Source organism: Chrysemys picta, chromosome 4, assembly GCF_011386835.1.
Source record: "Chrysemys picta bellii isolate R12L10 chromosome 4, ASM1138683v2, whole genome shotgun sequence".
NCBI lineage: Eukaryota > Metazoa > Chordata > Testudines > Emydidae > Chrysemys > Chrysemys picta.
Window position 1 is genome coordinate 126,541,674 of NC_088794.1, and position 18,367 is coordinate 126,560,040.

Consider the following 18,367-nt stretch of genomic DNA (forward strand, 5'->3'; position numbering starts at 1 on the left):
GATGAGGAGTCTGTGGAAATATGCATTTATGCTAGCTAAACCCATAATCCCAGCTTTGATTCTCCTCCCATCCCCCAGTAATTAGTTCAAACATAGCTCGACTGAATCATTAGTTGCATGTTTAATATGCATCCCCCCACACAGAGCTTGGAATCCATCTTAAATCACACATGCAGGGATGGAGAAAGGGTGAACTGAAGCTAAGGCCACACTATAGCTCCAGCCTCGCCACTGCTCCTGCAGCAGGGATTGTCCCTCCCCCGTTGCTCCCCTTAAACATACTTCCTGGGACATTTGTTGTCACTGGAGATTAAAGATGCAAAATCAACCCTTAAGTCTTTTTTTTTTTTTAAATAAGAGATTGTATTTCATTTATCAAGCTGGACATGATCCTGCACTGTTGTCTTTGGGTAATGAGACTGGGCCAAGGATTTGAATTCAGATCTCCTGCTTCATGACTTGATCTACAAATACTACTATGCAGAACCAAGCTAACTAGTATGATTAATTTAGAAAGCAGAACTTGCATAAAATTGCCTTCAGCATCTGCATCCTAAAATGAATTATAGAAAATTTGTTACTCTATCCATATTTTAGATTTAATATAAAGTAGAATATTAAGGTGTGGGAAATTCTGGTACTAGAAAAATTAATCCATCAAGTCAGTTTTGCTAGCGGGAAGAAAAAAAAAGATAACTACTTAACAATCTAGTGAATTTTTTGGAGTTTGCTGGAAGAGGTAATTGCTCACCACAAAACCTGATAGTTTGAGAACTCCATTTACTAAAGGAGGGAGAAGCCCCTTCAAAAATAGTCAAAGTTAAACTTGATATTAAAATAAGGGAAATAGGAGGGGAAAGGAGAAATGCTTAATATTGCTTAGAGTTTTGATAGGACAACTAATGAACAGGTTATGCATCTAGATGTAAGAGACAAGTCTGGATCTAAACATGAGATAATGAAAGACCAACTGACGAGATGGAAGAAGAGTAGAAAAGCATCACTCACAATGTAAAGTTGAAGAAAGTGACTAAAAGCAGCTTTAGAGACTTCCTTAGGCCAATTTATAAATTTTGTGTGTGTGTGTGTGTATACTAAATTTCTCTAAGTTGTAAAACAAGTTTTACAATATTTCTGTTATAAAGGAGTGGATGTTAATAAACACAATATTAAGAAATACCAGTAAGAGGAAACTGTACAAAAATGTAAACTTTAGACAGACTGAGCTTGACGCAGTCTAGCAACTCTAGCTAGGGACATGTAATATGCAAGCCAGGCCCCAATCACTTTGACCTTTTGGCTGAGGAAAATGAGGTCAAAATCAAAGACATTTAAGTGTTGGTTTTTGAAAAAATATTTCCAGAGGTGAACATTAGAAAATACATAAGATAATAGCCAAAATTTTCCCTCCCAGTGATACACCAAATCACATTATATTGTTGAGATGCTTTATACATTAGTCACCTGTGTCACATCTTTATGCTCTGCAACCAGTTTTGATACTCAACGGCTGGGCCTGAGGGAGATGAAAAAGGCAGCTCTCGACCTCTGACAACAAAAAGGAGTTTGCATCTGACAGGCTGAACAGAGGACATAGTGAGAAATGATAAAAGGAGAATGGGCTCTTTAGAAATGTCTTCCTTTACTACAACTACAGGTCTGTCGCATCTTATGAGCATTTAACATGCGCGAATTCAGCTTTACGTGGTCGGCAAAAACAAAACAAAAAAGAAAAAATTTAAATACTGTACCTGCCTGTTTTTTTTGTTTGTTTGGCCGACGACTTTCAGTGCGCCACTGTAGGGGGCGGCAGTGGAGCGGAGCGGCTGTGCACTCCGTCTGCCCCAGCCGGTGCCAGGTCTGCAGCAAGCCCAGCAGCCCGCGTCCTTCCCTCCCCGCCGACTGACTACTCTTCAGGCGGTGCGGCAGGAGGGGCTGAGTGGCGAGCGCCCCGTCTGAAGGAAGCCCTGGCCACCCTCCTTCTCTCTCTTCCCCCGGCCAGCCGCGGCGCGCACTCCGCTGCCCGGGGCACGTCTGAAGCGCAGGGAGTCCCACTAGCCAGAGTGCAGCCACCGCCTGCCCAGAGGCTCACCAGCACAGCCGGGGGAGGCAGCCGAGAGCTGCCAAGTAAGTGGCACTGAAAGTTTGCACCCTGGTTTTTTTTGCTTGTTTGTTTTTTTGGCTCGCCGCTCCGGCTGCTCTGCAACTTGGGTTTTTTTTGTTGTTGTTGTTTCGCCGCTCTGGCTGCCCTTTTTTTTTGCTTGGGGCGGCAAAAAAGCCAGAGCCGTCCCTGCCTGTAGTGTGGGCGATTCCGCCCGCCATTACACTCAATGTAATTTTGACTATACGTGATTTTCGCTTTACGTGCTGACTGCGGAACGTAACCCCAGCATAAGAGGAGACAGACCTGTAATCCAAGACATACCTACCTAGCTTTACTCTTGCTACACATAAAGACTAGCTACAATAGCACACAATTTCTTTGGTTTTTAGATCATCTCAATCTTTGATTGTTTTGAGGTGAAGTCATGTGGTAAATCCTACAAGGAAAACCAACTTCTGACCTCTTTTGAAGAATTGTCTGGGAGAAGATAATACCTATTTTAGAGCATTCTGTTGAGGCAACTCCTAAAGTAGTACCACTCAAAATACTGGCTGCAGTGACTAGAGAGAGAGAAATACTGTCAGTCATGATGCAGAAAAGAAATAATCATTAAATATTAAGTGGATTCAAAACTGGCTGAAGTAATCCTTAATAGAGGAATCACCACCCAGCAGGGGTGAGTCTTGTGGCGTCCTGTGGGGATCAGTTTTTAGCTCCAGGCTACTCAAACTTTATTAATGAAGAAAGAATTACTGGTAAAAATTTGCAGACAACAAACTGTGGAATGATAAACAATGGGGTTAGTTATAAAAACTGACCTGGATCACTTGGTAAGGTGGGCTCATTTGAACATCAGTTTTAATGAAGCCAAATGCTAAGTCATACACACCTAGGAAAAAAGCACGTAGGTCACACCTACAAAATGGGGGACTGTATCCTGGAATGCAGTGACACTGAGAAGGACTTAGTGGTCATTGTAGATAATCAACTGAACAGGAGCTCCCAATGCACTACAGTAGAGGGTGAACGTGATCCATGTATATGTAAGTATCAAGTTAGGCGAAAGAAGGTGCAATTATCTCTGTAAACAGCATTAATGAGACCATTACTGGACTAGTGTGTGTCGTTCTGGTGTTCACATTTCAAAAAGAATGTTGAAAAAATGGAAAGGGTTCTGAAAAGAGCTACAAGAATATCTGCAGTATGGAAAATGTTGCCTTATAGTGAAAGACTTAAACTCAATTTAACTTATACAAAAGAAGGTTGAAAGGTGACAATCATAAGTACCTACAAGGAGAAGAGATTTCTGGTACTACACAGTTCTTTAATCTACCAGAAAAAGGCACTGGAAGCTGAAACTAGACAAATTCAGACTAAAAATCAGGTACACAGTTTTAACAGTGAAGGTACTTAATCATTGGAACAAGTGACCTAGGGACATATGGAGAATTTATCCATCTCTGGAAGTCTTTAAACCAAAACGGGATAGTTTTCTAAAAAATGTTATAGTTCAGACACAACTTACTGGGTGAGGTTCTATGGTCTGTATTATGCAAGTGATCAGACTAGATCAGTGGTATTCAAACTTTTTTTCTGCCAACCCAGTTGAAGAAAATTGTTGATGCCCGCGACCCGACAGAGCTGGGGCAGGGGTGCGGGAGGGGGTCAGGGCTCTGGGCTGGAGGTGCAGACACTGGGGATGAGGGGTTTGGGGCACAGGAGGGTGCTCCAGGTTTAGGGAGGGCTCAGGGCTGGGGGTTGGAGTGCGGGATTGGGGCACGGGCTTATCTCGAGCGTCTTCCAGTCCGCAGCGCAGCGGGGGTGCTAAGGCAGGCTTCCTGCCTGTCTTGGGACCGCGGATCGCACTGCACCCCAGAAGCAGGTCCAGCTCCCGCCCGCAGGCACCGCCCTCCCCAGCTCCCATTGGCTGGTTCCTGGCTAATGGGAGTGCAGAGCCAGTGCTCAGGGTGGTGTTAGCATGCATAGTCCTGCGCCCCCACTCCCCCCCCGCCTAGGAGCTGGACCTGCTGCTGGCCACTTCCGGGGCGCAGCACGGTGTCAGAACAGGTAGGGACTAGCCTGCCTTAGCCAGACAGCACCGCCAACGGGACTTTTAACAGCCCGGTCAGCAGTGCTGACCAGAGCCGCCGCGACCCAGTGCCTTACATTCCATGACCCAGTACTGGGTCGCGACCCACAGTTTGAAAACCACTGGACTAGATGATCAGAGTAGTCCCTTCAAGCCCTAAAAAAATCTATGAAAGCCAGTGGAACAAAAGCTGGTAGACCAAAAGAAATAGGGAACTGCAGTTAGAGTTTACATTACCCAAATTTGTTGTCATACAGGTGACAAGCATAGATTTTCACTTCACTAATATCAGCAGTGGAGGTGCTGGTGAGTATAGCAACTATGATAAGCCCTGGGGATGTGTGGTGTGATGAGTATGTGAGAAAGAGGCAAAAGTGATCCTGGCATCATGATTACAGCTTGTACCAATTCAAAGATGCTAACAGATGTCAAAAGAAACAAGTTCCAGCTCTGTGTTCAAAAAGAAAGAAAATTTGAACCTACAAGGATAGAGGCTTACTGAGAACATTTTCTATTGGCAAGGATCCTCAGGACCTAATCAACCTCAGTTTTAATACAGATGAACCTCACTACTGTGAATGCTGTCATGTTTTCAAAAATATTTCTCCACAAAAATACAAAAAGCTATAGGTGAAAAATAGGGCAACTGGGTAAAAACAACAGATCCCTAGAAAACCTAGGAAAGTCCCAGCTTATTAATTACAACTGGCATTCTAATCAAAATAACTGTGACTCAAGAACCTCTTAAGGCCAACTGTAAGGGGGTGCAGAGGGCTTACAGAAATCTCATGAATCTGCTGCATACATTCCAGTTCACCACACGTTATGTGAGGTCTCAAATAAAAGTCAGTGTCACACTGGTCACCAATATTGTGAAATGTATGTACATGTACTAGGTAAAGAGTTATGTATCTGTACCAGAAAATTTATGTTCTTAAGCATGTAAGACAAAAGCAGGACACCAAAAGGTGACACGCCTTAGACTGATAATCAAAAAGGCTGACAAAGGAGATACTGTAGTCATCACAAACAGGTCAGAATATGAATGAGAAGCTGCTAGGCAACTCTCTGACACACATTCTACAAGCCATTACCCTCTGGATCCCACTGAGGGTTACCAAAAGAAACTGCACCATCTGCTCAAGAAACTCCCTGAAGAAGCACAGGAACAAATCTACACAGACACACCCTTAGGGCCCCAACTAGAGGTATTCTATCTGCTACCCAAGATCCATTAACCTGGGAATCCTGGGCGCCCCATCATCTCAGGCATTGACACCCTCTCCCCTCAGGCCCTATGCTACCACAACTCCCAGCTATCTTCGAAACACCACTGACTTCCTGAGGAAACCACAATCCACTGATGATCTTCCAGAAAACACCATCCTAGCCACTATGGGTGCAGAAGCTCTCTACACCAACATTCCACACAAAGATGGACTACAAGCCGTCAGGAACAGTATCCCCGATAATGTCACGGCAAATCTGGTGGCTAAACTTTGTCCTCACCCACAACTATTTCAGATTTGGGGATAATTTATACCTTCAAGTCAGCAGCACTGCTATGGGTACCCGCATGTCCCCACAGTATGTCAACATTTTTATGGCTGACTTAGAACACTTCCTCAGCTCTCATTCCCTAGCGCCCCTACTCTACGTGCACTACATTGATGACATCTTTATCATCTGGATCCGTGGGAAGAAGGCCCTTGAGGAATTCCACCAGGATTTCAACAATTTCCACCCCACCATCAACCTCAGCCTGGACCAGTCCACACAAGAGATCCACTTCCTGGACACTACAGTCCAAGTAAGCAATGATCACAACCACCACCCTACACCGGAAACCTACTGACCGCTATACTTACCTACATGCCTCCAGCTTTCATCCAGACCACATCACACGATCCATTGTCTACAGCCAATGGCTAAGATACAACCGCATTTGCTCTGATTCCTCAGACAGAGACAAACACCTACTGGATCTCTATCAAGCATTCTTAAAACTATCATACCTACCTGGTGAAGTGAAGAAACAGATTGACAAAGCCAGAAGGGTACCCAGAAGTCACCTACTACAGGACAGGACAAACAAAGAACGCCACTAGCCATCATCTACAGCCCCCAACTAAAACCTCTCCAGAGCATCATCAAGGATCTATAACCTATTCTGAAGGACGATCCCTCACTCTCACAGAGCTTGGGAGACAGGCCAGTCCTCGCTTACAGACAGCCCTCCAACCTGAAGTAAATACTCACCAGCAACTACTCACCACACAACACAAACACTAACCCAGGAACCAATCCCTGCAACAAATCCCGTTGCCAACTCTCTCTGCATATCTATTCAAGGGACACCATCACAGGACCGAACCACATCAGCCACACCATCCGGGGCTCGTTCACCTGCACATCTACCAATGTGATATATGTCATCATCTACCAGCAATGCCCCTCTGCCATGTATATTGGCCAAACCGGACAGTGTCTATGCAAAAGAATAAATGGACACAAATCAGACATCAAGAATTGTAACATTCAAAAACCAGTAGGAAAGCACTTACATTTCCCTGGACACTCAATAACAGACTTAAAAGTGGCAATTCTTCAATAAAAAAATACAAAAACAGATTTCAACGAGAAACTGCAGAACTGGACGCCATCAAATTAGGCCTGAATAAAGACTGGAAGTGGTTGGTCACTACAAAAAGTAAATTTTCCCTCTATTAGGCAACAGAGAGTCCTGTGGCACCTTTAAGACTAACAGATGTATTGGAGCATAAGCTTTCGTGGGTGAATGCCCACTTCGTCGGATGCATCCGACAAAGTGGGCATTCACCCACGAAAGCTTATGCTCCAATACATCTGTTAGTCTTAAAGGTGCCACAGGACTCTCTGTTGCTTTTTACAGATCCAGACTAACACGGCTACCCCTCTGATACTTTCCCTCTATTGATACTCACACCTTCTTGTCAACTGTTGGGAATGGGCGACATCCACCTTGAATGAATTGGCCTCATTAGCACTACAAAAAGTAATTTTCCCTCTGTTGATATTCACCCCTTCTTGTCAACTGTTGGGAATAGGCCACTTCCACCTTGATTGAATTGGCCTCCTTAGCACTGACCCGCCACTTGGTAAGGCAACTCCCTTCTTTTCATGTGCTGTAATACACACACTTACTGTATTTTTCACTCCATGCATCTGATGAAGTGGGTTTTAGCCCACAAAAGCTTATGCCCAAATATATTTGTTAGTCTCTAAGGTGCCACAAGGACTCCTCATTGTTTTTTCCAGACAGGGAGTAAGAATTGGATCTGTTTGGATGTAAATTAAACATTTTAAGCTTACAACGGTTTCCCATTTACAAACAAAGCCAAGTGTTTATGAAGTCAACAAGAAATGAACACACAGGAAAAAATAAGCCGAGGGAATGGAAGGTGGTTAGCCAGTCTAGGAGCAAAGACAATGAACTCGGGAGACAGAGGGTATTTCCAGAAAGCAAAAAGATGACACCTGGGCATCCTGCACCTAGGAAATAAATGGACAACGTATTTGAATTCATGAAAGCAGGGTCTCAGTCAATCTTGGTTGAAAACACTGCAGAGGACTTTGGGTGACAAACTTGTTTAGACGGGAGGTTAGTCTGTTGCTTTCTAGAGACTAAACTTATGTTATGATTTTGCTTGATATGTAACCATTTGTTTCCAATATCCATACTCACCATCTCCTGAATGGCTAGTATTTGATAGTACAGTAGCTTCGGCTTAATATCAATCCTGACATTAGCAGCTTCCGGTTACTGGCAACATATTGCTGAGAATCAATATCATCCCATTAACATCAACCTTAATGGAATTCAGACATTAGCAACGGCACACCACTTAGGCCTGGTCTACACCGGGGGGGAGGGACGAGAGGAATCGACCAAAGATATGCAACTTCAGCTACAAGAATAGCGTAGCTGAAGTCGACGTATCTTAGTTTGATTTACATCCCCTCCTCACGGCGCGGAATCGACTGCCGCCGCTCCCCCGTTGACTCCGCTTCCGCCTCTCGCCACGGTGGAGTTCCGGAGTCGACGGCAGAGCAATCCGGGATCAATTTATCACATAGATGTGATAAATCGATCCCCAATAGATCAATCACTACCCGCCAATCTGGCAGGTAGTAAAGATGTACCCTTATTAGAAACATTTTTGTAAGAAAGTCACCACCGGGAGGCAGGTTTACAAGGCTGCAGCCAGGGAAGAAAGTGCAGGGACATGTCTTCTCTGGCTGCAGCCCTGCAAACTTGCCTACAGTCAATGCTCAGCCTACCCCAGCCCATCCTTCTGGGGCTGCAATCTGGCAAACCTGCCTGCACACAGGGACCACACAAGAAGTAAGGGGCTGCGGGCAGAGCAGTAGCAGGGAGGGAGAGAGACTGCAGCCCAGATGCTGGAGCTGCATAGTACCTCTCCCTGTGCTCTCCAGGCTGTGCCTTGCTGGGGGACTGTATGTATGCAGGGAAGGAAGTGCTGAGCCCTGACGCCTGGAGAGCGCCTAGAGAGGTACAGTCATGCAGCTCCATGGGCCCCACACCTCTTAGAAAGCACCAGAATCTGGGCTGCAGCCCCACAACCCTCCCCAGCTTCTGCCCTTCCCACAGGTAGGTTGCCCGGCTGCAGCCAGGGAAGGGACCTCCCCCAGTGCTTCCTTCCCCAGTTGTAGTCTTCTCACAAACCTGCCTTCTGCTTATTAGCAGCTGCTAAATAATAGCAATTTTTTTATGGCAACCAAGGGGATGCTAATAAGCGGAATCTACTGTAACCGATATTTATAGTGAAAACAGAATATCTCAGTGCTGTGGTGTTAAGCAAAGTACTGCTCCTGAGTTGAATCTCACAAGCTGTGCGGTACTGTTCCTGTGGGAATAGCCCACTCTGGCTCTCCCGGCTAGACATTGCAGAGAACACTCTAAGGACTTGGGGGTTGGTGTGTGCCTATCATATCTATACATAGAGAGCAAAGCCTGCAAGAACCTTGAAGGCAAATGCTTGTGCCACCAGAGCCTGGTGGGTTCTGGGAGCTGTTCCACAGCAGGCACAGACAAGGCTGCTTCACCCTAAGGGCAGGTGGTGGTGAGGGATTACACAACCCTGGGTACCCCAGGGAGTATCACAACAATAAACCTCAAAACCATTCAATGTGTCAGAATTACTTGAGATGTTCTCAGTAGTGAAGATGAAAATATTTTGACAAAAATATACCTCAATCTCTGGGTGTACTCTTCTTAAAATGATAGTTAATCCAACAAAAGCAAATACTGATCTTTTGTAAATCTCTGACTGGTAACTGACTACTGCTATTTTTTCTGGACTCAATGGCTAGAGAAGAATTTTATCACCAGTACTGCCTAGGCTAGAGTCATTTATTCAGTCAAATAAGAGCCTAGGTTAAGCACAGAAATGCCTACAAAAACCACTTTCCCAAGACTGTAGTCTACATTTTTGTAATTACAAATTAAATATTGTAGCAGTCAATGACAACCCTGCTATAATAAAAAGTCTTTCAGTATTTCTATTATAAATCCTTTTTTTCTGGAGGTGTTTAATAAATGAATAAAAACTAAAGTGATTTTAATGGCTGAGTCAGAGATGGGAGCTACTTTCTGATTCAAATCTGATAGTTCAGAAACAACAACAAAAAGAACATGATAAGCATTCATGTCTGTTTAAATTCAAACATAATAGATGGCTGAATTAACAGCATACACACATTTTTGGAGAAATCAAACCCCCATAGCACCAACTATAACAGATTTCAGCGAGAACACGGGTGCTTGGTATGTCTGAAAGTCTGGTCATAACACAATATTTCTCATGTTCTTCTACACATTGTATGTGATACTTGTTAGAAAATACTGAGCTTTTGTCCAGTACGCTACATTTACAGTTTGGAAACAAAAATATTGCAAAGTGCACTGCTTTGCTTTATTGTTAAATGTTACTTCTATTACTATACCAAATGATCCATGCCTTCGTGGCTCCAAAATATGCATTTTGTCAATATTTAGCTTTGCGCAGTGGCAGTATCATAGCCAATGAGGTTAATCCAAAGTGCGATTATTGCTAATTAATGTTTCCATCTATGCTGCAATGTTTAAAGAATGTAACAGTATAATGCACTTCAAAACTTCCTAGAGGTACCACATCAGACTGTAATGGAGGTATCTGCATGGAAAGTGGCAGGTGTGATGAATTTAATTGTTTTTTTCCCTTTACCAGTGGGTTCTAATGTTTCTGAAGAAAGCATGCAGCCAAAAGAAACTGAAAAGTAAGCTAATTAACTTAGCTATTCCCATGTATTATAGGACTTTATATCTGTATCAGTTCATCCCCCACATATCAGATATCTGCAGCACAGATGCCTATAATGGGACAAGACAATATGTCAGCCTTAAATGAATTTCCATGTTTGGTTTGTTTAAGACAAAAGCCTTCATGAAGAATGAGCTAAAGGAGAAGTCAAATGGATAAAGAACAGGGTTTCACAGGCCCTGACAAACCGTGTAATCCAGGAGTAGTCAATAGCTGGACCGCCGGACACTTATGAACAGATTGCAAAAATCTTTTTATTTACTTATCGTTATTATTTTTGTATTATTTTCTCTGGAGTCTGGACCTTTACTATATTTTGACCAAGAAATCTGGATCTTGACAAAAAATAATTGATTACTCCTGCTGTTATCTTATAGCATTCTGTTGTTTTGAATGGTCCGCTTTAGGGGAGGAAGGTGGGGAAGAAAAAGAAAAAGGTGAGTTATATGTTGGGAGTAGGAGGGAAAAGAACAAACAAAACAAAAACCTTTCCTTTTATTAGGATTACTTTAAAAAGATAAACTTGAACCACCTACCTATCATGCAAAGGCATTATAGTATCTTGCTATAGATTATAAAAAAAAATAGTGTAGCAGTTACCGTGGGAAGCAATATTCCCATTTCACATCTTAACACAAGATAAGCAACACAGTCATCCAGAAAAACACTTCATAAGAGATCAGTATATAATACATGAGCATATTCCTTAAAGGATTTAAGATATCTTGGAAGGAATGCAAACAACACAAGTTGCTTAGGTTAATATAGATGCTCTTTTCAGAAAGAAAAGACTACTACTTAACAGGTTTCAGAGTGGTAGCCGCATTAGTCTGTATTAGCAGAAAGAACGAGGAGTACTTGTGGCACCTTAAAGACTAACAATTTTATTTGAGCATAAGCTTTCGTGGGCTAAAGCCACTTCATCAGAAGCATGTAGTGGAAAATACAGTAGGAAGAGAGAGATATATTACACATACACAGAGAACATGAAAAAATGGAGGTTGCCATACCAACTCTAACCAGACCAATCGATTAAGGTGAGCTATTCTCAGCAGGAGAGGGAAAAAAAAAAAAAAAAAAAAAAAACACACTTTTGTAGTGATAATCAGGATGGCCCATTTCAAACACTTGACAAGAAGGCATAAGTAACAGCAGGGGGAAAATTAGCATGGGGAAATAAGTCATTACACTAACTAAAAACTATCTACTCCCAGTCTTTATTCAAGCCTAATTTAATGGTGTCCAGCTTGCAGATTATTACCAGACACAGATAAGAACAGTCCTTGTCCCCAAAGAACTAACTAGTTGGCTAAACCAACTAGCTTAACTAAATTGATAAAAGCTATTTTTAAACCAAGAGTGTGTCCATACAGGGGTCTGCATAAATTTAAAGACGTTTAAAGATACCCTTAGTTAAAGGGGTGCAAGTTTGTGTATAGACAAGGCTTCACATGAATAAGTGTTTGCAGGACTGGACCATGATACACCACTTGAAAGAAAAATAAGCTAAATTTAACACCATCTCAAATTTCCTCCACCAGTCTTTTCTATTAAGTAACACTGAGACAGAGATGGCATTTGACTGCATGTTCACACAGATCCTTGTAAAGACTTCCACAATGTAATATGAGTGAGACAGGTGTGGGCCTGACACGTGTTTCCAAAGTATAAGGGACTGAGGTGGGAGAGGGAGAAGGAAACAACAAAAGCACTGAAGGTGGCACCATTAGTGGAGCAAAGGAAGACAAAACAAGATTCAAGATGTAGGCCAGGATGAAGTTGTGTTGAGCCATGAAGGCAATGAGGACAGTTTAAGATTTTAAATTGCTTCCTAAAATGCACTTCCTTCTTTTTCTAGCTTTTTGGAAGTATTTTTCCTCAATTTATCAGAATGACTAACTCATGGCAATAACTTTACTTTTAAGCTTTTTAATTTTGCTTCTTTGCACAGTTATCAAAGCATCAAAGACAGGTAACTCCCCTCTTGTATCACATTGTATAAAGAGATCCTGCTCCTTAGGTACACTCCTAAGTGGGGGGAGGGATAGCTCAGTGGTTTGAGCACTGGCCTGCTAAACCCAGCGTTGTGAGATGAGGGGACCATTTAGAGATCTGGGGCAAAAATCTGACTGGGGATTGGTCCTGCTGTGAGCAGGGGGTTGGACTAGATGACCTCCTGAGGTCCCTTCCAACCCTGATATTCTATGATTCTAAGGTAACTGACAAATATTATTTCTGTCAGTACACAAGACAATACATTCCACAGGATTAATGTTATAGACTGGTTTGCACATAGTATTTAAGCAAAATCCTGATTAAAATCCTACCACTGGACTATTAGTTACATACAAGGGAACTATAGTTGCATCTAATCTCAATATCTGACTCCAGATCATAAGATGACATTGGTTGGCACTAAATTTTCAGATCCACTAATTGAGTGACACTTCTTAAAGTATGTAATTCTTTGATCAAATGACAGACGTTTACTAGCAAGCCTCTACTTGTCGAAACTGAAGCATCACCACTAACAGTAGAAGTTTAACACAGATCTGTCAATCAGTTCTGAAAGTAGCAGAATTTTATTAAATCTTGAAAAAACAAAGCTGAAAAGTTAGGGAAAGATTTTTTGTACTCATTAACTAGTTAAAAATTTAACTATGAAATATTTCCCTTTGGATGATCGTCTCAAGTTTTTGGTGTTAAGAAGTTAGGAGACAAATATCAGAGGGGTAGCCATGTTAGTCTGAATCTGTAAAAAGCAACAGACAGTCCTGTGGCACCTTTAAGACTAACAGAAGTATTGGGAGCATAAGCTTTCGTGGGTAAGAACCTCACTACTCCTTTTATCATACTTAAGAGTAACAGCTGCAAATTAGCACACTGAAGTAATGCTATCTCAAATAGGATATAGTAGAAAGAGAGGGAGATCAAATATGGGCAACGAGAATGATCGGGGCACAGAAAAATTCTCACACGAGGAGGGACTGAAAAGATGTACTCTGTTTATTTTAAAGACACAAATAACAGGGAACGTGATGAGAACTTACAAAAACTACAAATGGTAAAAGTACATCAGGATCTTCTATTCATCTCAGTACAAGAAAAAGGGACATTCAATTAAATTGAGAGGTGGCAAATTCCAACAGTAAATTTGTTCATACAATACACAATTAGACTGTTGCACTCAGTGCCCCAAGATAGAGGCCAAGAACCTAAAAGGATTCAAAAGAGGATCAGACATTTATATAGAGAAGATTATCCAGTTATAATAGTAAATATATATTTTTTAAAAGCTCTGGAAGGTATTTGAACCCTCAAGTTTCAGAGCATAAATTAATCTCTAACTCTGAGGGATTAGGAATAAAATTCCCCTGGAGGCAGGTTATCCCACAATTACCTACTGCAGGTCTCTCTCTCTCTGAAGCAGCTGGTACTGGCCACTGGTCTGATCCAATATGGCTATTACAGGAATGATTTAAACCCACAAATGTAAGAAAAGGACAGAGGCTAAACCCCCCTCCCCCCAAAATCTGTAAATCATTCAGTTCTACTTGGTTATTGAATGACACACTTTTTAAATATACATACACATATAAAGAGTCTTTCACTGTTTGGTGTGGACTTCTGTACTACTCAATGATCAATTTAAACAGTTTCCAATTTAACTCAGTGTCTTAATGCTGCAAGAGAGCTTTGTGCTCTAGTCATGAGAATAAAGAACTGCAAGCACAGAGGATCCTGAATCCTACTCCCAGATGAGCTGCTGACATTATCTGACTTCCTGGTGTAAGTCTAGCTTTGGGGGGGAGGGAGGGAGAAGCAGCATTGCACTAAAAATTAGAAGCTGCAGCTAAGGTGAGATTTCAGATACAAGTTACAAAATAAGTTTTGCTTAAGCCTGCTTTGCTATTTTGCTTTCCTTTCTTTTTTCAAAAGATTAAAATAAAAGTACACAGATTGTGTACTGTCTTATCCGTGAAGTGTGTTGTGGTGATCTCAATCCAGTTCCCAACAGTCATTAGCACTCAGAACCACCATTACAATCTGTATACTTTTTGGTAGGCCAGGTCTACACTATAAATTTATATCAGTATAACTATGTCACTCAGGGGTGGGAAAAATCCACACCATTGAGCTATGCAGTTATACCAACCTAACCCCGGTGCAGACAGTGCTGTGTCGATGAGAGGGCTGCCCCCATTGACATAGCCACCGCCTCTCATGAAGGTGGATTAACAATGCCAACAGGAGCAGCTGTCCTATCAGCAGAACAGCTTCCTCACTAAAGCGCTGCAGCTTTTTAAGTGTGGACCTGCCCATAGTCTTATATAGGACAAAGACTGAATGGGCATGAAAATTCAATTATTCTCTCATCCACAAAGGCAGTCCTGTCAGGTCACAGTATAGCTATATTGGTAGATTGACATGAGAAATACTGTGCAATTGTGTAGCAATTTCCATCAAAGGATTTAGCAGCACATTGAGAATTAAGCCTCACACATTCCTGAGAGTACCTGGGCTGTAAAAATGAGAAGAAGAGCGATTAAGTGACTCACCCAGTGTCACAGAGTTGGTGTTAGAGCCAGATCTGAACATAGATTTCCTAAATTCAGGTTGTGAGATCTAACCCAAAGATTAAGCTTGCTGATTACTTTTCTGCATCTGTTCTGAAGCGAGTGTATACCAGTCTCAATAGCCATTTGGCAACCTTCACAAATACGTTTACACAAACATGTTAGAAGTATGAAAGCTTCAGTTCTAGTTATATTTTTGTAACAGTTTTAAACAGGAGTTTGCCACAATAAATCCTTAACTAATGCCAATAACAAGTATGATGTATTTTTAAAGGTTGTCTTGTTTTATCCACTGGTACGAACCTGGTACTGTATCATATATGCAGCAGTTTCTTCTTATCTCAAATGAAGGCTAACTTTGGTCTCAAGGTTCTGATAGTCCTGCTGAAATTAATTCAAAGAAATGAACTAAGACCGCTTATTCTACAATTGCAGCAGAATAAGGAATATGTCTACACACAAAATTTCAAGCTGTCTTCTAAACAGGCCCAAAACCTGAGAAAACAGCCCGGCAGCACGTCTGTGCATGTATTCTAAGATGACTTATAAAAATAATTCAAGTCTTTCATAGATGCATCTCCGTAAGTCAACCAATGCCAGGTATACATGATTACAACACAATCATCTATGACTCAGCAGGGGAATCTGGACATACAAGGAAACTCATTTATATTAACAAGTACATCCATAAAAAATTAAGCCAGAGTGTAACTAAATTCAAGATTTTCAAACTTAAAAACTGTGTTTCTAGTCTGACCAAATATATAAAGTTGGAGGAAAATGTCAACCCACTCCAAATGCTGCACCCTGAAGCAGATTAACATAACTCTTAGTGAGACTGTGTCAAAGTATAAAGAGACAAGGTGGGTGAGGTAATATTTTTATTGGCCCAACTTCTGCTGGTGAGACAGACAAGCTTTGGAGCCACACAGAGCTCTTCTTCAGTCTCTCACCCTAATAGAAATTGGCCCAATAAAAGATATTACCTCACCTACCTTGTCTCTCTAATATCCTGGGACCAACATGGCTACAACACTGCATACATCAAACTATAAAGAACTTAGTATCAGTTCTTTGGGAAGCATCAGGAATAGAAACAAACATGGATTGTAAACTTGAACAGGACTTTCTAAATGTCCTCCTTGCCCACATGAAGAACCCAGGCAAGTCAACATTTGAACTGAATTACAAATTACTGCCTATCACACCAACTTTTCAAATCATATATACTACAAACTTGATTCACTAGGCCAGTGATTAGTATGTGTATGTACAGGAAACAGTCACAAAGTGCTACCTATACAGAGAGTGGTGTTGAAGTACAGAACAGCAGAGTTCCATCACTTCAGGAATGGAGGCTGTTCATAACTCTGAAACATTCATAACTCTGAACAAAGTGTTATACTTGTTCTTCCAAAGTTCACAACTGAACATCGACTTGATACAGCTTGAAACTTTACTGTGCAGAAGAAAAATACTGCTTTAAATAAAGCATAGAAACAGTTTCCTTTTCTTTTCTTGTCTTTTTTTTTTTTTAAACTTTCCCTTTATTTTTTAGTAGTTTACGTTTAACACAGTACTGCACTGTATTTGTTTTTGGGGTTTGGTTTTTTTTGGGGTCTCTGCTGCTGCCTGATTGCGTACTTCTGGTTCTAAATGCGGTGTGTGGTTGACAGTTCATAACTCTGGTGTTTGTAACTCTGAGGTTCTACTGTAGTAAGTTCTCAATTGGTTCAATGCATTTCAATGTATCAATTACAATTCTAGTTATAGGAAAATTATTCTCTGAAGGTACCCCCCCCCCAAGCACATTCCTTTGAGTATATTACACTTTCAGATATTCTGCCAAGAGTAACCATTTCTACATTTTAAGACAGAGACAATGCAATCCACTGAGTTTATTTATATTTGGAAAAAACAAGAGAACATAAACCCACCCCTCACTAAGGATAAAAGTACCATCTACTCAGCCAGACAGTTACGATGGCATTGCACTTCTAATTGGGAAATAAACTTTTGTACTCTGGTTTCATAAACAAGATCTTCAAAGCGGGAAAACAAGTCAGTGGATGTAAGTAAAAGGAACTCCCCTCTCCTTATGTAATACAAGTATAATACTTGTTCACTGAGACTGGTGTTAATGTTTGTAAAGTGCTATGAGATGTACTCTTCTATACCGCCTTTTAGTCAAATAAATCAAAGCTTAACACCTCTGTGTAAAGTAGATAAAGTTATTACCACTAACAAACCCATGTCCAAAATGGATGTAAGAGGAAACAGAAATACAAAGTGTTATTATTTACACACCAGAAGCGATTGCATTTTAGTGGTGCTGTATGTGCAGTTTGCCAAGCACTTCAGATGTATCATATTATGCTGTATTGTTTTGGCTACTAGGAAGAAAAAGAAACAAAGCTAAAAGATGCTGTATTGCATTCTCTGGGCCAAATCCTTCCTATTACCTTCCTATTTATCTGTTAGGGTGATAACACTTTGCATTTCTGGGCATCTTTTGCCCAAGAATCTCAAATTGCCTGAAAAACACATGAAGTCTCACACCGCTTCTACAGGTGAGGTGGGAGACATCATACCCTTCTGTGACAGAGGGAAAGTGAGAGGCATAAGCAAACAGCATAAAAGCCCCATCCCACCAGCCGTGTGAATGTTCCAGAGGAACAAGCATGCACATTGTCTGCAAAGTACTCCAAGTTCGTTTAAGACGGGCAATGAGATATCCATGAGGAAAAAAGTTGGGGTGGGGGGTCCTGCAACCCACCACGGGGACGGTGCAAAGTCCCGTGGAGTGGAGGGGGCCCCGCCACTCACTGGTTTAAAGAGAGACCTTGCAGACAGCCATGGAGAAGGAAAGCTAAGCCAAGCCCCGTGGCTGAAAGGGAATCCTACAACTCAGTACGAGGCAGAAGGGGAAGCTGCCTGAGGTGGGTGGAAGGGGAGCCCGGCAGCCCAGCACTAGGGTGGGAGCGCAGGGGAAACCTGGAGGGAGAGAGTGAAGGGGGCCGTAGGCCAACACTGGGGCAGGTGGGCAGTGGCGGTGCTGGGGGGGCTATAGTCCAGCCCCCCATGCTATAGAGAGGGTGGGTGCTTTAGCCCGGCACTGGGGCAGGTGGGCTGTGGCTCAGCTCTTGGACAAGTACAGGGAGCCCGGTGGGCGAGAGGGGCGATGGGGGCATCAGCCCAGCTCCCGGTGGAAGGGGCCGGGGCATGGCCCGTGAGC

General features: G+C 42.2%; 1 protein-coding gene across 5 annotated transcripts in view; it reads right to left on the reverse strand.

Moving 5' to 3' along the window:
* BTBD7 (BTB domain containing 7) overlaps window positions 1-18,367 on the reverse strand; it is a 114,307-nt gene that overhangs the window by 95,759 nt on the left and 181 nt on the right. The gene's annotated exons all lie outside the window — the stretch shown is intronic.